Below are 23,110 nucleotides of genomic sequence, written 5' to 3'. Positions count from 1 at the left end.
GTTATCACACACCGCTCGAAAACACAATTTTCTCAACAAAATGGTAAAATTAAAAAAAAACGCAATACAGAAATATACCAAATATCGCTCCAATACTTCTTTGATCTTACATAAAATATGTTTCTGTTATTTATAAACAGCTTTGGCAATTATAAACGTATGCTTCTGTGGCCATTGTCACAGTCAAAAAAAATTTCTCAGGGTTTTTGACCGCATTGTCAGTACATAAAACCACCAACGTTTCAGTCACTCTTATCAGTAAACAAAAATTCTGAAGACGGTCACTTGCAACAGTGTCCAAAACGTCGGAAGTTTTATATATTGATAATGCGGTCACAAACTCAGAGAAAAATTTATTGACAGCTTTAGCAATAATCGCTATTAACAGGAAACTATTGCCTTTGATCATGTTGAAGAAGGTTCTATTCAGTACAAAGCAGCGATAATTACATATAATACGATCAAATGTGTGTGAAATCTTATGGGACTTAACTGCGAAGGTTATCAGTCCCTAAGCTTGCACACTACTTAACCTAAATTATCCTAAGGACAAACACACACACCAATGCCCGAGGGAGAAGTCGAACCTCCACCGGGACCAGCCGCACAGTCCATGACTGCAGCGCCCTAGCCCGCTCGGCTAATCCCGCGAGGCTACATATAATACTTATACATATTTTTTAAAATTTATTTTATTCCATCCTTGCGATTGGTGCTGAAATCAGTGTAAGATTTTAGACAAAAATACAGTCTTGGTTGTGGAGGTTTTTATTTTCAGATATCAATGACGTGTTTCGCTTGTGGTAGGCATCTTCAGAGTGTCGAAACTGGTCAGGGCGCACGCCATCTATTTTACGATTTGTTTGCATCGTTCTATGGACAGGGTATGCCGTGAACAATTTCAGTAATCTGAAGATGTTAACCGTAAGCGAAACACGTCATCTAAATTTGAAAATGAAAACCTCCGCAACCAAGACTATTTTTATCCGTATTTTTTAATGTTTGGGCTTATAAATTGTACTTGCATCAAAAGTAATTGCTTTGGTTACATAAAAGCTCAGAAGTTACGCGGTCGATTAATTGTTATTACTTATAAAGTGCAATTTATGTTCTGTAGGGATATAAAATACACAGTGAATGCGGTTCCAGTCTTGAGAAAAACAAACAACCAAACAAACAAAAAAACAAAGGGAAGTCGTCAGCTAGCATTTTCTTCCTTACACGTTCATTAACGTTTCTTTCCGTACCAGTTCTACCAATACTACCGATAATCCTATCAATTTACTGCGTCCCTTACGTAGAGCACGAAAAATACTGAATCATAGTTTTGGTAGGTAAGGAACTATAATCATAGCATTTTGGCTTAGCATATGGTTTAGTATCCTGCAACACACGGACGTTAGGGATATTGGGCTATATTTTTGTGCATCCGATCTATAAATATTAAAGTTTCATCTGGTAACAGAGCAGACGGAAAGTCATTAACGCATGCGAAACAACGAAGGATCACAAAATAGAATCCTGTGATACATCTAAATAGCACTCACATCCGTAACCCCTTCCACTACCTGTGAAGTGTGAGTGACGATGAGAGCGCAATAAAAGGTAAATAACTGATTCGCACAGTTTGCGATCTTGACTTGTCATCATGGCAGGCCACCCCTAGAGCAGGGGGTGGGAACATGGGGTGACCCCCGGCGGTAGCAGCGGCTGCTCCTGCGGCGCATCCCGGCTGTGTACACGGCGCGCTGTGTATGTACCGCGGCGTTGTATGCGTGCCGTGATAAGTTTATCTAAGTGAGATTGTGATGCTGGTAACCTTAACAGTTTTAGACTCAGTCGTGTCGCGCTGCCGTGTGGTTAAGGAGCTCAGCCCGTTGGAAGCGGCGATGTGGTGGGTGGTGGCCGGCGGGAACCCCGGCCGAGTGCGGCCCAGCTGGCCCAGCCACGGCCCACGGCGGCCCCTGGGGCGGCGAGGCCGCTTCTCACGACACCCGCCCACTCGGCTCTTCTCAGAACCGCCGCACGTAAGCAAGCAGCTATGCGTTTTTACTCAGCCCGCAACGGCTCCCCTTTCGTTACAGCACAAGCTTCACTACCTGCCAGTCACCTAGAGTGTCAAACATGTCCTCAGTCGATGCGAAATCTCCGGGGCGTGGGCGACTGCAGAAGTTAATCCGAGGGCGGGCGAGATTCTAAAACTGCCGTTTCCTTTCTAACTGATTCAATGATTTTGAGCATATATAAGAACTAAATTTGGCAGAAGTCAAACAAAACATAACCAATCTCAGTCGGTTGATAGGTAAATATTCAATGTTTTTAGACGGATTGGTTTGATTCCTAGATGGTAACCAAATGACACTATCACACGCTATGTACATGTTTTTATATTATTTATATGGATACGACTGCCTCTATTTTCATTCAAAGACCCGAAATTACGATTAAGCCCAAATAATTTAACGTTTAATTAAAAGCATATCGTCGACGTCTCGTGTGCTCATATTTAACAAACTGCGTAAGCGACCGTTAATACTAACAACAGCATTATCCTTTTCTCACTTTTTTTACCTTTTCTGCCCACTCCCGATCCTAATGCGTTACGTAAAGTAAAAAATTCTGTACGACTTTCCTGCATCCACAGCTCCAGATTTGCACCTGGTGGTCAAAGTCTGAACTAAATTTTTTTCGAGCGTAAATCAGTTCCGCTTTACCACATTAGAATATCTACCAAGTTTCACTTGATAGTTAGAGTCCACATTGGACCTGTGTGCGTAGTAACACTTTACTTATAACCTAATGTTAGGTAGTCAATGGAAATTAAAAATCTGAAATAGAAAAAATCAGAAGTATTGAGAAAATCCCATTGGATACCAGCAAAATTAATAAGGAAATAGTATCAAATTAATACTTCACAAAGTGGAGAAATGGAAATAAATTTTTAAAAACCACAGTATGTCCCACAACGTTCGACAATGTTAAATCTGCTATTTACTAGAATGGCAAGCAATTACTACAAGAAATGCGCGAGAATTTTGTAATACAAATTAAGTCGATGCTCTCAATTCCAGAAGGAGGCAATTGTTGTCCCTCTAGCCCCCTTTGCGATCGCATGTGTTCCGAGGTCTGCTGTTTACCGTCGCTGGTTTTTAACGAGTGGGTCCCAGGTTTGATGTCCAGTGATCACCTCGAATTTTTATGTGGAAGAAATGCCCGCAAAGAGCAACTCTTCGTGAAACGGACTGAGACATTGATTCACTTTAACTTGATTGTTTTCATTCTACAGTCAACCTAAGTCAGTCTAGTCTTCCAAGTTTTAGAAATAGCCATTATGGTGCTAGCACCAGTGCTCAACTCACTCGCATTCCGACATAAGGGAAATATTTCTTATAGGTTAGAAATGTCATCTTAGACCAAAAATAGATAAATGCCACATCTTCCAGCTTTTAATAAATTTAATAATTTTAAAAAATATAGCTTAAACTAACCTCGAAACAACGGGTCCAACAAATGTTTCCACATATAGTAGGCAGACAAGACACAGTACCTGCCATCTTTCAAAAGTACTGCAGCTGCTCTCTTTACACTGCGTGTGGACTGGGATGAAGCAGCTATACAGCCGTTGAAATTCTTAGTAACACCTAAGGCACCTAAGGAACTTTTTTCAGTTCATTTTATTTTTAAAATCAGTAGTACACAATGATCTGACATGTGGATGAATAAGAGAATCGACTAATTGAGTAATACAGATATTTATCAGTATTTCTATGTGTTATTTTACTTTCGGCAATATCCTGTATACAGGATAACGTCAAAATTATGCCATGACACGGTTCTTTCGATAAACTATAGCTCTTTTCGTAATTGTTACCGTCAACCAGTCATTGCGTCTCATGACTTCACTTTCAGTGAGAATTAACGTGATTCAAGAAGCATCGCGACGTTAAGATCAATCTGAAGAGCCGTCATTACTTTAATTTTAACACTATGTAAACTTTTAGTACTTATTATTTTGTCGTGTACTGATGAACGTTCGTTGAAATGAAATCGTGTCAAACTGAAGGCCAGTGCTGTAGAAGATTTGTATTAATAGCTGCAGAAATCTATTGAACTCGAAACTCCTAAACCAGTGCCCTTAGAGATGAACAGATATCGCATATATACCAAATGTTAAAGCGAGTGCCCAATATAGTTTAAACAGAAAAGGAATGAATTAGGAGAACTGGGTAATTTCCCAGTTCTTGCAATTTTGAACGTCTGCGCTCCGTTTAGTTCTGTATATGTCCTCACAGTCGCAATGTCAGCGGAGATGAATGTCACAGTACTTATTGAAATACGGCAATAATATTTATAAAGGCCACGTTTATTGATTTCTGGATATATTTGCAACTGAAATATTTTACGCTTGCTTGCAACACATTGTTGTTCCCATTTGTAGCTGATGTAAGCTACAGTAATGTCGTTGCGTGCGTTTTCTTCTCAATCGCAGAGACTTGGAACTTGTTGACATTTTGAGGCTTTTGGATATCGTTTTAGTCCCAAAGACCTGTTCGGTCAGGATTTAGCACAACTAGCGTTAGGGTATAGTTTCGTTATCTTCTCAAATGTCTTTTTTTACGAATAAAGATGCTGTGAATATTCATCACGTTAAGTTAATCCTCCATAGTTTCTTGCATCGACTCACAAAAATTGTCATATAAATTTGTCAAATTATATGTCGTGAAGTACAATGAAATAGTAACGTCAAATAAACATTAAGTTAATAGGTCCAATGTTAATTCAAAGAGACAAAAGCACACTTCGAACACCAAGATCATCCTGCAGACAGTTATTTAAAGAGCTAGAAATCTTCACTGTAGCCTCACAGTATATATATTCACTTATGAAATTTGTTATTAACAATCCGAACGAATTTAAAAGTAATAGCAGTGTACATGGCTACAGCACTAGGAGAAAGGATGATCTTCACTACTCAAGGTTAAATCTATCTTTGGCTCAGAAGGGAGTAAATTATGCTGCCACAAAAGTCTTCGGTCACTTACCTAATAGCATCAAAAGTCTGACAGATAGCCATATAAAATTTAAAAGGAAATTAAAATAATTTCTTAATGGCAACTGCTTCAACTCATTAGATGAATTTTTGGATATAGTAAGTGGGTAATTTCCCAACCCCAGAAAAAAATTAATTAAAAATATTGAGTGTCATGTAATATTTTGTCTAATGTAATATCTTATATAGACACGTTCCACATCATTACGAAGTGTCGTATTCATGATCTGTGGAACAAGTACTAATCTAATGTAAACTAACCCAAGTTAATCATAATTGAGGAAGAATTTTTCAGTTCGAGAAATGCCCACAGGTCAACAACACTCATTAAATGCGCGATTATGAATAATGAAATACCTTGCATGTCAATTGTTAATAGCTATATTAATTCCTCTACGTTTCACGGAAGATATCAATATTCAACATAACCTCCTCCTGCTTAATATACGTTATACATTCCGGCAGCAACACTACAACTGTAGTGAAAGATTTAAAATCATCATAAAGCGACTCGTCGCAGTCTCTATTACCAGTCATCTCCTGCCGCACTTTTGGAACACACGTTTTAAGTATTTAAGAAGAATACAGGCCCTCATGGCGAATTATTCCTGTGTTAATACCGTTGTTAGTAATATTAACAGCACTTGAAGATACTTATTATCATCATCTCCAATTTTTTGTCGGCATTTAGTTATTTGTTGAGAATCCGTCTACAACAGCGACTAGATAAAAACAAGCTATTCCCCTGATGCTTTGAGTAACGACTAGTCACAGAGAAAGCTTAGACAGTAAGTCACAAGACATGAAACAGCGTGACGCAGCGTACCGCACGTCGGCAGAAGGTGGATCGTGAGCACGGTGCAGGCCAGATGCTGGGCGTCGCTTACCGGTGTCGCTCCAGCGCCGCCGGCACGTGCGGACGTCGCGGCGGCGGCAGGTGGTGTGCGTCTGTGTGTGTGCGCCGCGTCTCCCCTCCCCTCCGACGCCTCTACCCTCCCCCCACCCCCACAAGTCCCTAGCCCACCTCCCCACCTCTCTCCTGTCACTCAAAGGCACGGCGGAGCCATCTTGGCTGCCTCACGCCCACCTGGCGGTCTCCTTTAATAAGCTGCGCCGGCCTGCCAGGTGACTCACTCTCGGCGTCAAATTATCGGCGTCATAATCTAAAGGGCTGCCACCGGCGCACCGGACTTTATTTACGGCAGTACTTAATACGCACTTTCCTCTTTATACCTTCTCCAAGACACACACAAATTCTCCCTCCTCTTCTGTACATAACATGTCCAGTTCACTGCGAATGTACATGTACCTCATTATGCAGGAAGATCTGCAGCGGATAGGCACTTGGTACAGGGAGTGGCAACTGACCCTTAACATAGACAAATGTAATGTATTGCGAATACATAGAAAGAAGGATGCTCTATTGTATGATTATATGATAGCGGAACAAACACTGGTAGCAGTTATTTCTGTAAAATATCTGAGAGTATGCGTGCGGAACGATTTGAAATGGAATGATCATAGAAAATTAATTGTTGGTAAGGCGGGTACCAGGTTGAGATTCATTGGGAGAGTCCTTAGAAAATGTAGTCCATCAACAAAGGAGGTGGCATACAAAACACTCTTTCGACCTATACTTGAGTATTGCTCATCAGTGTGGGATCCGTACCAGGTCTGGTTGACGGAGGAGATAGACAAGATCCAAAGAAGAGCGGCGTGTTTCGTCACAGGGTTATTTGGTAAACGTGATAGCGCTACGGAGATGTTTAGCAAACTCAAGTCGCAGATTCCGCAAGAAAAGCGCTCTGCATCGCGGTGTAGCTTGCTGTCCAGGTTTCGAGAGTGTGCGTTTCTGGATGAGGTATCGAATATAGTGCTTCCTCCTACTTATACCTCCCGAGGAGACCAGGAATGTAAAATTAGAGAGATTCGAGCGGGCACGGAGGTTTTCCGGCAGTCGTTCTTCCCGCAGACCATACGCGACTGGAACAGGAAACGGACGTAATCACAGTGGCACGTCAAGTGCCCTCCGCCACACACCGTTGGGTGGCTTGCGGAGTATAAATGTATATGTAGATGTGAGGCAGGCTGCAACTACACATGTGAGACGCCATTGGAAGTGTTCCTTTTCTGCGTCCTCGGAATTCTCGTGGCGTCATAGTGGCGAGCAGAATCTACGTATTCTTGGCGATGTGTGGCGCACGAGACAAATTATCAGAGCACTACTCCGCTGATTTGCGTTGTGTAGCAGCCCTTTTTCTGTTTTCGCTTTTTCGTTTAGTAGGTGAAAGTTTGATTTTATTTTTTACACATTGACTGTCATTGAAGGGTTTTACTTTTATTTAATATTGTCCCGGCTAAGTATCAGTTTGATTACTTTTAAAACCCAATGTTAAACGTGGGTCATTACACCTATAGTCTTCCCAACTCTGAGAGAAAAAATCTTTAGTAGCTTTACTACCAATGTTTACAGACGACGATACTTTAACCTTTCGTTCAATTGTTTTAGTTACGAATCGCTAGTTTGTTCTTGTCATAGATCACGTAACCACAACGTTTATTAATCTACGTTAAATTAATGTTCAAGACTTGTATTATGTTTCAAATCAACAACGTCAGATTATTGACAAGAATTATTAATAAATAGGTTCACTCATACGATCTCGTTCAAAGAAGTCCTTTAATTAGATGTCTAAGCAGGACTCCCGCTGGCATCAGAGATGTTAGATAATATCCTGTCACTTTCGGTAAATAAGTTATTCCTATTTAATATCCGCAAACTGTTATTAACTATGATCACTAGTCGCGTGAAGTTAAAGTTTCCCACTAAAACAATTCGAAGTCCGAATCCGGTTCAAATTCTCAATTCAGTAAAGAGTTTAAATATTCACACGAATTGATATTAAAGCCGAAGAGATTACTATTCACCTACCCGTTTATCTAATCTGATAAATGTCCAAATTAAAGTCTTGAATTGACAATCCTCAAAAACAATCTCGTCACGATCTATTCTTGATCCCCGTTTAATAAAGTCCCAATTGTTGTTCTCTAAGGCTGTACGTCCTAAATAACTTCCGAACTAGAACAGACTAGAGACTGGAGTATCGTAATTACAACGTATGACTAATTATACTTTAATAAACACTATCTTTGGTGTCCCAGACCTGGCGGTCGGTGTGGCCGAGCGGTTCTAGACGGTTCAGTCTGGGAGCGCGTGACCGCTCCGGTCGCAGGTTCGAATCCTGCCTCGGGCATGGATGTGTGTGATGTCCTTAGGTTAGTTAGGTTTAAGTAGTTCTAAGTTCTAGGGGACTGATGACCTCAGATGTTAAGTCCCATAGTGCTCAGAGCCATTTGAACCATTTTTTTGTCTCAGACCTACGTTCTACGATCTAATATAAAAAAAGGGAGGAAGGTTTATCTGTTTAGCAAGAGTAATAGAAGGCAGATTTCAGACTACCTAACAGATCAAAACGAAAATTTCTGTTCCGACACTGACAATGTTGAGTGTTTATGGAAAAAGTTCAAGGCAATCGTAAAATGCGTTTTAGACAGGTACGTGCCGAGCAAAACTGTGAGGGACGGGAAAAACCCACCGTGGTACAACAACAAAGTTAGGAAACTACTGCGAAAGCAAAGGGAGCTTCACTCCAAGTTTAAACGCAGCCAAAACCTCTCAGACAAACAGAAGCTAAACGATGTCAAAGTTAGCGTAAGGAGGGCTATGCGTGAAGCGTTCAGTGAATTCGAAAGTAAAATACTAGGTACCGACTTGACAGAAAATCCTAGGAAGTTCTGGTCTTACGTTAAATCAGTAAGTGGCTCGAAACATCATGTCCAGACACTCCGGGATGATGATGGCATTGAAACAGAGGATGACAAGCGTAAAACTGAAATACTAAACACCTTTTTCCAAAGCTGTTTCACAGAGGAAGACCGCACTGCAGTTCCTTCTCTAAATCCTCGCACCAACGAAAAAATGGCTGACATTGAAATAAGTGTCCAAGGAATAGAAAAGCAACTGGAATCACTCAACAGAGGAGAGTCCACTGGACCTGACGGGATACCAATTCGATTCTACACAGAGTACGCGAAAGAACTTGCCCCCCCCCCTTCTAACAGCCGTGTACCGCAAGTCTCTAGAGGAACAGAAGGTTCCAAATGATTGGAAAAGAGCACAGGTAGTCCCAGTCTTCAAGAAGGGTCGTCGAGCAGATGCGCAAAACTATAGACCTATCTCTCTGACGTCGATCTGTTGTAGAATTTTAGAACATGTCTTTTGCTCGAGTATCATGTCGTTTTTGGAAACTCAGAATCTACTATGTAGGAATCAACATGGATTCCGGAAACAGCGATCGTGTGAAACCCAACTCGCTTTATTTGTTCATGAGACCCAGAAAATATTAGATACAGGCTCCCAGGTAGATGCCATTTTCCTTGACTTCCGGAAGGCGTTCGATACAGTTCCGCACTGTCGCCTGATAAACAAAGTAAGAGCCTACGGAATATCAGACCAGCTGTGTGGCTGGATTGAAGAGTTTTTAGCAAACAGAACACAGCATGTTGTTCTCAATGGAGAGACATCTACAGACGTTAAAGTAACCTCTGGCGTGCCACAGGGGAGTGTTATGGGACCATTGCTTTTCACAATATATATAAATGACCTAGTAGATAGTGTCGGAAGTTCCATGCGGCTTTTCGCGGATGATGCTGTAGTATACAGAGAAGTTGCAGCATTAGAAAATTGTAGCGAAATGCAGGAAGATCTGCAGCGGATAGGCACTTGGTGCAGGGAGTGGCAACTGACCCTTAACATAGACAAATGTAATGTATTGCGAATACATAGAAAGAAGGATCCTTTATTGTATGATTATATGATAGCGGAACAAACACTGGTAGCAGTTACTTCTGTAAAATATCTGGGAGTATGCGTGCGGAACGATTTGAAGTGGAATGATCATATAAAATTAATTGTTGGTAAGGCGGGTACCAGGTTGAGATTCATTGGGAGAGTCCTTAGAAAATGTAGTCCATCAACAAAGGAGGTGGCTTACAAAACACTCGTTCGACCTATACTTGAGTATTGCTCATCAGTGTGGGATCCGTACCAGATCGGGCTGACGGAGGAGATAGAGAAGATCCAAAGAAGAGCGGCGCGTTTCGTCACAGGGTTATTTGGTAACCGTGATAGCGTTACGGAGATGTTTAACAAACTCAAGTGGCAGACCCTGCAAGAGAGGCGCTCTGCATCGCGGTGTAGCTTGCTCGCCAGGTTTCGAGAGGGTGCGTTTCTGGATGAGGTATCGAATATATTGCTTCCCCCTACTTATACCTCCCGAGGAGATCACGAATGTAAAATTAGAGAGATTAGAGCGCGCACAGAGGCTTTCAGACAGTCGTTCTTCCCGCGAACCATACGCGACTGGAACAGGAAAGGGAGATAATGACAGTGGCACGTAAAGTGCCCTCCGCCACACACCGTTGGGTGGCTTGCGGAGTATAAATGTAGATGTAGATGTAGATGTATTGGAATAACTAATATTTTAATATTTTCTACTGTTTTACCTCCTTCCCATGTTTCTAAAATTTATAATTAAATTTTCCTTTCTTTTCTTTTGCTTTCTATACTAGATATTTCCCTCTATTTGTTTTTTATTATTTTTTCGAAATTACTACTTGTGGAGGGACTTGGGTCATTTTGTAAATTGATATTTTAAGGACATGGGAGCTAATTTGGGAGCTATTTTTGTTTTTTTCAACACCGAGAGGCGCTTTAGGTGTTACAGTTGCAATGTTTACCAGCGGAAAAATGCTGCTTTCGGAGCTCAAAAAAAAAAAAAAAAAAAAAAAAAAATTCCGAATACGTTCCTGTTTATTTAAAAGACTCTGAGTAAAAATAGGGTACCAGTGCTTCATTTTACCTTCCTCAGTATCTTTAAAAATGTTCACAAAAATTTTGGCATGCCAACACATTCACGCTGTTTTTAAACAAGCAACTCATCACATGCTCCCGCAAACTTCCCCTAACTATAATTCACTCACACCCACTAGTCCATCGCTACAGTCCACTCCAAGTTGCCCTTTCTCACTCACTCATTGAGTCCATCTCATTCTCATTATCTCTTTTTATCTTTCTCTCAGTGTCTCCTGTGTCACAGCCACAGTCCCCTTCGTTCTGTCCTACTCCTACTGTCTCCTCTCAGTGTCACAGTCTCCGTCTTGTTCCCTCTTACTGCTAATATCTCATTTCTTCCTCTCTACTGCTGCTGTCTCTTCTCACTGTCGCTATTTCTCTCTTCCTCGTTGTCATTGTCATGCACTCTGTCTCTGTCTCCCACTGTCACTGTATCCGTCATTCTTTTCCTGGCCTGGCACTATTCTGTCACTGTCAGCTATGTTCCACTGCCGCAGTGTCCCTCACTTTCTCTCACACTGCCATTATCTACTTCGCTCTTTCTATAACACACCTTTTGTCTACTACCTTCTAGATTTGTTACTTTTCCGTCGATTTGTCAATGCCACTGTCTTCTTCTTCTCTCTTAACATAAAAAGGCGTGAAAACGTTCGTAGGCGAAAATTATTGGAAAAGATCTTTAAAGGTGCTGAGAACATATTTGCATATTTTGTACTCTGATAGAAGCATTTTTCCGCTGGTTCCCTTTTTTCCCTGCTGCTGCAGGACATGTAACTCATGTGAAAAGAAATTTATTTGGTCAGTAAAATTTAGACAACTTGCTTATGTGAAATTGAAATTGAGCGAAACTAATTTGACATCTCAGACCGGATTTTACGAGCAGAAAAAGTTTCATGTGCTTCAGCGCTATGACATGGATTTCCCAGATGATAACAGAAACACTTTACAGCTTAATTCTCCACTTTATAAACCACGTACTCGCCTCACACAGGATTTTAGGTTCATATTTTAGGTGTACAAGTTGCGTAACTTTGAACCCGTGTATCTCGGAAAACGATAAAGATATGAAGAAAATTTTCAAGTTTGTTCGAGATCTGGATCTTAGAAATAAATTGTAAAAATTACAGCCATTTTCTGTGCATACCGTCTCCGAATCCGTGTCTGGGTTATGGTACTAAAATATAAGTTTTTGGTGTATTTCTTGACAATGGACAAAGAGTTTTGAAAACAGGGAGATGGTTCTCCTAGATAAATACCTGGAGTACATATCGTTAAAATTGCACCTGGTTACTGGAACCACCATCTGATATAGGACCTCTTCTACCGAGCGACTGCATGGTCACTCAATCATAACACTCACCAGAAATCTGGAGGGTTAGGCAGAACGCCATGCCCGAGCACGGGAATACACTAGCTAATTATTCAAAGTTTTCCGAGACAACTTCATTGACCGCTGAGAATCACTCACTCCTGAGCTGATACATTCAACACGTGATATACCACTTTCACCCCACCTGGACTACTAATTTAATCATAAGAATAACTTCGTGATTCCTCCAGATCGCGTCCTCCAGATCACACCATAATATTATATTGCATTTAGACCTTTCCGCCATTTACTTCAGGCGCTCAGTTCAAGCATTTCAATTGGCTTTACCTGCTGCCACTACTCTGTAAAGTGGCGCTTCCTGCCAGGACTTAAGAAACCGCTTTTCACCCTGTGCTCGGAATTCTGGGAAACACCTCTCGTTCTGGGAAACTCACAGCCTCTTGGGCTCTTAGGCCGGCTTTACGCCTTGACCACAACCTACGAGGGTAATTCAGAAAGTAAGGTCCAGTTGGTCACGAAATGGAAACGACAGTGAAAATTTGATGAAGCTTTTCACAGATGTGTTGGGGAGTGCTTCTAGTATGCCTGTCGATCGCGTCAAGTAGCTCTTTTCAGTTTTGAGCACGTAGTGAGCACGTAAAGATGCCTAGAACAATTGTATCCCGCCAACTACGGGTGCCCGCTGAGAGCTTGCACCTGATTTCCTGCAGTCGCACATAAAGTACGTGTCATAGATTTCCTACTTCTTGAAACTTCTTGACCGCAATGAGGACCCGCCTGAAGCGTTTTCGATGGGAAGTGTTTGTTCACTCAAGATAAAGTCCGGACTTGTTGGCTCCCTCTCATATTCAGCTCCGGTCCCATGAGTCGCTGGCTACATATTCGCACAGACAACGAACTACAGACTAGCATAAAGAAGTGGCGGAAAGCCCAGGTGATTATCTTCTATGAACGAGGGCATTGGAGAATTGGCACAATGCTGCAACAAATAACTAAGTCGGAGCGGCGTCTACGTAGAAACGTAGCTGGAAGGTGTAGCAAACTATTGCAAAGTAAAATACTTTTGATTTTCTCTGTGGTTTCTATTTCACGAGCGATCGGACCTTACTTTTCAAATAGCCCTCTATTTCCAAAGATTACAGGGCAACCAGCACGTCATATCCAGGCCGAACAAAAGCTTCTGTCCACTGGATAGGCTATGGGAAACTGGTTCTGGTGTGCACATTAGTGAACACAAGAGCACACAGGCGCAGCCAGGAAACAGTATGTTGCAAATTATGTCGACAAGATGGTTTATACGCCTACAGATTAATATATAATACTGGCATTGTGTTTTTCACCCCCTCCTACTTTACATTCTGGCGTATCAAGAAATATTGCCATAATAAATATGACACTATATAGCCTAGTGTGCGGCCCTGTGATTCATCCTCAGCAGATTAAAAATGAGTGCCATATCAGGTCTCGACTTTTGCAGGCCACACAGTCATCCACGGAAGTCTCACGAATCCTCTCAGCTTCACTCCACCACCACATTTTTGCTACATTCTGAACGCTTAAAATGGTTTCCTGCATACATTATTTGCTCAACAGTACCTTGTCATCCGATGTAGTGCGTAATTAACTTGGAGTAGTCACACGAAACGGAGATGGCAGTATAAAACGAGGCGACAGGTACTGTGCATCAGTAGAGAAGTAGCAAGATATCAGTCGGGCTAGTCATTGGATGAAATCTGAGTAACAAATACGTCATGGACATTTCAACCCTTCTAAAGCTGCCCAAGTCAACTGCTGGTGATGGCGTTAATTAATGGAAATGCGAAGGAACAGACACAGCCAACCAACATCTTGCAGACCTCATGTACTTATGGACAGAGACTGTCCAACATTGCTGAGGATGCTTGTGAAAAAATTGCATAAAATTAGCGGAAGGAATCACTCGCGATTTTCAAAGTGCTACGAGCAGTCCAGGTAGCACAATGACTACATCGGGAGTTGAAAAGAATGGGGCATAATGGTCTAGCAGCTCCTTACAAGCCGCACATTTCTGAAGTGGATGCTAAGCCACGCTGGAGGTGGTGTAAGGACCGACCACTGGACAGTGGATGACTGGCAACAAGTGATTCGGAGAGATGAATCACACTATATCCTGGAGCCATCGTGTGGAAGGCTTTGGGGTTGGTGAATGCCTTCGTGTGTACAGCCAGCAGTGAAGTACAGTACGGTGGTGTTTTTCGTGCTTAGGATGTAACTCGAGCGATAATAGCGCGTTACCTACCCTGTAGACCCTGTCACTCCCCATGTTATCCCAGTGCCGGCTGACAGCTGGCCACGAGGTCGTCTGTGATGGACACGACGGACACTACGTGTCGACTGTTCCAGGAGACCGACGGAAGTAAGGCTGAGTGATGCTGTTGCACCCTAAACGGCCGTTCCTATGACGTCTGTCGTATCATCCAGTTCTCAGGTCTATTAGGTGGTCATTGTATGATTGGTCCTAACCAACAACTGCCTCTCTTGGCGTCCTTATTCAAAGCAAAGAGCTGCCCAAAAGGTCGCCGTTTGAGAGCCGTTGCTCTAAAATTAACCTGGCCTAAAATTACTCATGCACAGAGGGATTAATGATAAGTAATTTCCGCCTCACTCTCGTCTTAGGGATACACAGAAAATAATACAAAGTATATAAGTAAAATACAGTTATTTGAAGTCATTGATTTTATGTTGCCTTGTATGCCGTTGTTAAATATTTTATTATACCTGATGATGATCTGTGGTCCTAAACTTGTTGTACAACAAAGAAATTTTATCAGCAGCCCTTGACGGTAAATCATGACGCTTTATAAATACGTTAATACTGCTGCACCTAGCGTTGAACCATTCCCTTCGCCGTCAATCTCCATCCACAGACGATCGTCCTTACCTGACACAGAAAATAAACCAACATATCTCATATTACAGTCACAAATATTATTATGTTGCAGTGGTCTCCCTCGCACGGGCAATACTCATTTACTCTTCTTAATGCTATGGCAGTTACTACAACTTCTGCAAGTTTTGTGATCGTTAGCAGATGTATGCCTGTAGATACAATACAACAACAAGAAAAAAAAAGCCGCTGAATTCACACTGCAAAGGAGCATTCTTCAGATACCTTTTTGACCATTGTAGTCAGTCTAATTACGACGATGCTTACAAATCATGAAGCCAATTGTGGCGGGAAGCTATATAATCGCAGTTACCAAGTACGTGTGTTTGGCGATCTATGCTTTCCGACACGTTTTTGCTTCTATTATCGTGTAGATTCAACTGTGTCAGTTATTCACCTTTAGTTGTAACACCCAAGTGTGTGGCCATTAATTCAGCAACAAAAAGTGACGCGAGAATTTGCCTTAGTTGGAAATTTGAACGGTCCGATTCGATGGTAAATGATTTCATTTACTACGATTACAAAGACACTAACATCTGTCATTTCCACACTTGAAACTCCCTGGCAGATTAAATCTCCAGTGCCGGAACATACTTTCAGATTTCGAGAACACTGCTCATCGAAACCCATGCAAGAGGCCATCCAACGGAGATACACTATCAGATGCAAAGTATCCGGACTCCTATTAATAGACACTAACATAAGGTGTGTCCTCCCTTCGCCTTCAGGACGACCTGAACTCTGCTGTGGACACATTCTGTGAGATTTCTCAGTGTCTGTGGAGGGCTGGCAGCTGATTCTTGTTCAAGAACCGAAATCAGACAAGGTAGTGATGTTGGGTGCAGGGGTCTGGAGTGAAGTCGACGTTCTAACTCATCCCTTCATTAGGTTCAGGTCGGTACTATGGGCAGGTTCCCTTTTGAAGAAAGTTGTTTTGTGTGTGTGTGTGTGTGTGTGAATTCCTAAGGTACCAAACTGCTAAGGTCATCGGTCCCTAGTCTTACACACTACTTAAACTAACTTAGACTAAGTTATGCTAAGAACAACACACACACCCATGCCTGAGGGAGGACTCGAACCTCCGATGGGGGGAACCGCACGAACCGTGGCAAGACGACCCTAGACCGCGTGGCTATCCCCGCGCGGCTGAGAGTTGTTTTCCGGAAACCACTGTCTCACAGGTGCTGCTTTATGACAGGATACATTTTCATGCTGATACAGTCAGTCATCGTCTCCGAACTGGTCTTCTGCTGTACGCAGTAATCAGTGCTGTAAAAATTGTTCATATCCTTCCGCATTTAGCGTTTCCTTAATCTCAATGCCACTAGTGAACTCTTTCCTCTTGATTTCAGTATTTAATTTTTGTTTTCTGTTGCTTTGTAAATCGTGGATGCATAACTTATTGCAGTTAAGGGGTCGAATTTGGAATCCTCCCGTTGTTACGATTGTGACACTATCCTTCCTGTTCTCCTTCATCCCCATGATTAGTGTAGATTAAGCACTGTTCATAGTCATTGCTTGATTCACATCTGAAAGTGGGACACAGCCAGATTCTTCTAAGGTCACACTTTGTGCCATCCGCTTCATTGGGTTCCAGTCGTTAGTGGAAGCGGAGAGCAGGCGAGGTGCAACACCACAAACAGCAAAACATCTACGAGTATTTACAGAACGGCAAGCTGGGGGCAGTCTTAGTTGCAGGTTGAATATCTAACGGCGCCCAGGGCAACAAAAATTTAATTTTCAAACTTTCATAAAATTATTGACACAATTTAAGATTCTTGAGTGCTCTCATAATCTACTCATTAAACGTTTAACATAGCAAGTCAATACGACATTGCAGTGCCTGTGTTGTGCTCTACCGGGACTCGAACCCAGACTTACCGCTTATCACGAGAGGCAGTCTCACCATTAGGCTACCCGAGCACGACTCACGACCGGAGCCGAACTTCCATATGCGTTGCCGGCCACTGTGGCCGAGCGTTTCTAGACGCTTCAGTCCGGAACCGCGCTGCTGCTACGGTCGCAGGTTCGAATCCTGCCTCGGGCATGGATGTGTGTGATGTTCTTAGGTTAATTAGGTTTAAGTAGTTTTAAGTCTAGGGGACTGATGTTAAGTCCCATAGTGCTTAGAGCCACTGGAACCATATGCGTTATCCATGTGTCTAAAACCTGTACTCGTTTTCGTCATTCCATTATACAGCTGATGGTTGCCCATATTCGCAAATGCGAATACATTTCATGTGCTTCATAACTGCTGTAGTCGCCGCAGTGCCTGTTCCTTCGAACACGCAGGCATGTCCGAAGAAACACTGCACTGTTCTTTCGAACAACACAAGTACTGCAATATCCTATTTATTGGCTGACACTGGGCAAGCGACTTTTAAGTGAAGTATCTCCCCTGTACGAGTTCCGGTCCGCCACAAATTATCATAGTTGTCATTCCACTAAACAATTGATGGTTGTCCATATTCGCAGATGCGAATAGTTTTCATGTATACTAAGTCAGCTGTTACAGAAACTGTGTATACATCTAGAGACGGCAGAACTCAGGGCGTTCAAATCACGCAGATTATATTCATCCAGTATTTAAGAATGACAGCACTTAGTGAATTGCAACACACTTAACACATAATTTCAGAACTCTATGAAACTTCGTCTTGCTGGCATAAAAAGTTTATCGCTCACTACATTTTCGCTGTTCAAGCAATAAAATTAAAGCGTCACTCATGACGTTTTAATTTATTACTATTTTACTACCAGTAATATTCAGAACATATTTAGCAGACAGTATTCACATGTATCATTGAAGGCACGTGCACAACTATATCATTTTACGATTTATACTTCTGGAGGTCTGACGTCATAAATGTCAAGATGCGTAAAAACGTAGCTTTTCCTTATAAAGGACCGCACCTTACCTGGACTATACCCGCCCAGTGTTTGATAATGACATGACTTAGCCACTTTCAAAAAACTTTAAACGTAATTTGAAAAATTTCCTAAACTTTTTCTCGCTCATATGCTTAAATTGAAACATTTAACACAGCAGCACTTTTGTAAAGTAAGCACCCGATAGGAGCTGCTTTGTACATGAGAGTTCGATTCTTTGCATAATCGGGGCATGGGGGTACACCGGTAAAAAACAATAACTGAAAAATATTTCTATTTATTAACTGCTTCTCAAGCGTTAAGAGTTGTTACCCGAAGATAACATGACTTCTTGGGTCTATTTATTTATACTTATTATATTTAATGTTAAGTTAATTTTTTGGTGCAACAGGGGCCTTTTGACGCATTTAATAGTTCTGAAACACGTCTATGAATGAATTTCGCACTTTAACGATCGTGTTAATGAAGCTGAGATCAGATTTAAAATTTATCTGTTCCTCGGGATGACAAGTGGAGCGCAGCATGTGAAGAATAAATCCTATCTCAAAAGATGTATGAAAAATTAAATAAAATATATGTAAAGCGTGTTAATGACTTCTTCTTTTTCTGTTTGATAGAATAAAGCCACAGTTAAGAACAAGTGGGAATGTTCTAAGGTACGTATTTATCCTGTTTTCGGCATGCACGGAATCGTAAGACAATAATTTGGCGTTGCAAGTCAAAAACATGTTGCAAAGATAAAGTTCACAGTTTGTTTTTTCATTATGAAGTAAACATCCAAAGAAAATTATTACAGGTGATTACGTGGAAGAGAAGTGTCTGCTACTCTGAGAGACAGATCATAAAAGTACAGATTTGTGTCTCCATTATTTCTAACCTCTGTAGGAACAGGTATCAGCGACATTATCATAAATCGCAATTCACAGGAATATTCTGTATTTTTTATTGCACATTGCAAAGAAATAAATAACCAATAACGTCTGAAATAGAATTGTCATTATTAAGGCACACTTATGTGTTGTGAGCACAGTTGTCGCTTGTTTTTTAAGCAGTGTGAGTAGATAGACGTAGGGATGCAGAAGACTGATTAATGCTATGGACCTCTATTTGGCAAGGGTGAGGTTGAAAGTCTCACCCGCTAATTCTAACAAAGAATTTCCTTGATTTTACTAAATCACTTCAGGCAAACATTGAGATAGATTGTTTTGAAAATATTGCCGGTCGATTCCTCTTTCCCAGATATCTACGAGACATTATACTATAAACTTACTTCCTTTTAGCTTTTTTTTTAAAAAAAAAGGTCCTTCAGTTTTGTCTTGGGGTAAAGGAGGATATGTCTAAAATTCCAGTAAATATAGAAGTAAATACCTATTTGAGAAATACTAAACCAGATTATTTCAATTTGCAGAGTTTGTATAAGTTTGTGACTCAAGAACCTTTAGAAGGGCTCAAAATATTTCCCAAATTAAGGGATGGAAGGAAAGGTAGCTCAAGTGCGTCTGTGCTCATTTATAAAAGGAATATTTAGTAAACTTGTTGCTGAATTATTCTGACAGTCAACAGCAGCTGGTGGAGATCGGATGTTAAAAATCTCAGATCGGTTCTGTCGGTGATATTTACGTAGTATCCCTGTCTAGATCGGAAAATAAAAATGTAAGATCCATTCAAGAGATATAAATGCGACACTATCAATAAAACCATTCCACAGAATAAAGTTTCATTCATTGTAAACTACAAAATAAATATAGAAAGAATAACAGTTTACTGTTTGTGTTATACCCAAGACAACCCTCATAATAAACACAAAGCGGAATGCAAAGAGCAAACAGTTCCGATGGTTTTTCCTGTAAATGTTGTGAGTGTGTACAGAGACACGCAAGAAGTTATTCCGCGAATTCTCTCCCGGTGTGTAGCAACCAAAGTTTACTGCCGCAGACACACTTTGCGAACGCATTTCATGATAAATGACCAGGAAGAAAGTACCAATGCACGCAATCCACTGACGCCACACTAATTGTTCTCCAAAAGCAGTATTGTAAGGCTCTTCAGAACGCCCTATTTCTTGTTCTTTGTTTCTGTTCTTCTTTCAGCAGCGCTCTCACTAACCTTCTGCATACAGAACTGTGCTGCAGCAGTGCCTAGATGACTCTTTAAAAAAGCAACTCAGCTTTTAGAGATGCAACCTCGTAACACATATTTTGTGAGTTAGCAAACCACAAACAGTGCATTAAAGTGTTCTGAGTTCCTAATTCTTCGAGTTGCTCGGAAGCTTCACTTCAGTGATGCAAATTTCACAAAGTTGACTGTGCAGTAATTTGCAGAACAATTATTTTAATAACTATATGGCTCTAGAGGACACATAGTGTACTCGTATATGTTTTTGTTTGGGTCTACAGTCCGAAGATTGGTTTGAGGCAGCTCTCCATAGTATTCTATCTTGTGCAAGCCTCTTTATCTCAGAATAACTACTGCAACCTACATCCTTCTGAAACTCTCAGTTTTTTGGCTAGTACTTTGTAAATTGACAGTACTGAAATCTCTGGTGTTTCCGGTTTTCCTTTATAGCGCTGAAACAAGGCCAATAACTGGAGGGGACCGCAATTGCTGCTTCTGAGATGTGGACATATAGTAAATCGCTGAGAAACTCAAGGACAGACAAACGGAAGAAGAAATCAATCCTTCAAGGACTCAGCGTGGAGAAGAGTGTGTCCAGTTTTTGTTTCCAGTGAATCCTGCAGTTCTTTTGTAGGATAGTTCGACGACAGAAGGATAACTTGGAAAAGATGTTCACCGAATTGCAAAGTCTAAGCGAAAAAATTGCAGGAAGGAACACCGAGACGATGGATGGTCCAGGTAAAGTGGAAGACTCGCCAAACATGGGGTCAGCAACTCCGAAATGCAGAAGACCTGGAAAAATGGAGACAGACTCTTAAGAGGATTGTGTGATGCTTTCAACTATGAAAGACGGAATATAGTTGATGATGCGATTTGACTTCCGAACAAGGATATTCCCATGTGGAATTGCTACGGAAAAATCCACCGAAGTACGAATGCCGTTGAAGGGTCGCACAACAAAATAAACAATATTATTACCAACCCTCCCTCTCGAATCAACTATTTGCTGAAATGCTTGAAGAAGGAAGCGGAGCCCACAAACTGCGTCAGCATCAAGTTGGAAAAGAATCTTGAAAGCAAGAAGAGGAAGAAGAAGTACTTGAAGGCGGACGACAGGGTGGAGAGAACTGTAAAAAACTGTGAAGAATCTGGCGACTTCAGGTCCTGCTTGAAAGTTACTGCAAACATTCAGAAATTCTGTGAAAGCTAGCGAGTCTTTGCAGATTGCTTGATTAAAATTATTAATCATATTGAGGAAACAATTTTAAGTTATATTAATAAAAAGTAATTCAGTTCTAGAATGGAAAATGATGAACCCGATGTAAAGAAAACTGTGAATTATTCGCCGTTGATACCGATAATTTTCCAGTGTAGATAAAGAGTTATAAAATTAAAGGTGATACAATGTTTACAAACAAAGGTGTTTGTTTATTGTTTATCTTAAATATAGTCTATCCTTGAAATAGTATATCCTTTGTCTATTTTTTAAAGTTTATATTCCGTATTTTTCGATGTCCACAATAACTGTTCGTGTGGTTGTGTACGATTTGTCTGTTTCTGTTTAATTTTTATCATACTTACATTTTTTCCTTACGGGCCACTTTCTGAAATAATCTCCCATGATAGATAAGTCGAGAGAATTATTACCGCCGCGAAACTGATGCCAAAGAAGACATAATGGTGCTTAACACGAAAGAGGCAAAGTGTTCAAATAACAGGCCACGTTTTCTAGTACATAAACAAGCCGAAAGCACTTTCGGCCTCAGAATATGGCTAAATAACGGTACATTCATCCGTGCATGTCTTCTTCTACACAGTTGAAACAAAACAAAAACCTCCTTCTTTTGATATACTTTCTTGGACTATCTTTATACAACAGTCTTAGGTAGCATAAGCCTTTGCACTAACAATTATATTTAAAACTTCAGGATGTGGTTAAGAAATGATTCTCTGTGACGCTGCTTTCATTTTAAACATTAAAACACATCTTTAGTTTGTCGAATTAAATCACAGCAGTATACCATACTGCGACTGCGGAAAACTGTTTCCACTTCGAACGACACATCCTACTTATGCAGTAACTGGTAGCTGTAAAACGCACGTTTTTTAAATAGCAATCTACTTTTTTTATTCGGCATTCCGCTTCATTTCCTTAAGACCAGTTTAGAACCGTATCACAGCATGCCATTCACATAAACAAGAGTTTATTAAAATCATAAGTCAAAATTTGCTTTGATACTCCTGTATTAGTATAGAGTGTAAGTGTTCGGGGTTCCGTAACTCGTCCACTTGCTACAACTGACAACTGACCAGAGTAAACACAAGGAGAACGCACAATGGTAAGTCAGTCAACCGCCTTCAGCTGAAGGCTTGTGTGAGTACACGGTGCACCAATGGAGAGAAGATACAACGTGGATCAAATAAAAGTGGTCCGGACGAGTGGATACTATTGTACGTACATATAACCTCACCCCGTGATGCACACACCACGTGTAAGGCCGCCATGTGATGCATACCAGTTCAGAGCTTAGTGCCGACTGTGTCAGTGTGAGTGAAGCAGTGCAAAGGAGATGATGGTACTCCTAGTGGAGCAGCGGGTGTTCGTTGTGGAAAGGTACGTTCAAATGGCTCTGAGCACTATGGGACTTAACATCTGTGGTCATCAGTCCCCTAGAACTTAGAACTACTTAAACCTAACTAACCTAAGGACATCACACACATCCATGCCCGAGGCAGGATTCGAACCTGCGATCGTAGCAGTCGCGCGGTTCCGGACTGAGCGCCTAGAACCGCTAGACCACCGCGGCCGGCGTGGAAATGTACGTGACAACAAAGTCGTGGAAACGGTGTAGTCAGTTGTTTGCTGAGAAGTTTAATAGTATCAAA

General features: G+C 41.2%; 1 long non-coding RNA gene across 1 annotated transcript in view; it reads left to right on the top strand.

Moving 5' to 3' along the window:
• Positions 1–1,882: 1,882 nt before the first annotated feature.
• The window catches only part of LOC126146203 (uncharacterized), a 91,450-nt gene continuing 70,222 nt past the window's right edge, over positions 1,883–23,110 (top strand). Inside the window, exon 1 of the long non-coding RNA XR_007529770.1 lies at positions 1,883–2,027. This is a non-coding gene — a long non-coding RNA (uncharacterized LOC126146203). The remainder of the gene's footprint in view (positions 2,028–23,110) is intronic.

Source organism: Schistocerca cancellata, chromosome 2, assembly GCF_023864275.1.
Source record: "Schistocerca cancellata isolate TAMUIC-IGC-003103 chromosome 2, iqSchCanc2.1, whole genome shotgun sequence".
NCBI classification, from domain to species: domain Eukaryota; kingdom Metazoa; phylum Arthropoda; class Insecta; order Orthoptera; family Acrididae; genus Schistocerca; species Schistocerca cancellata.
The sequence above is the reverse complement of the archived record's forward strand: the minus strand, read 5'-3'. Positions and strand labels throughout refer to the sequence as shown.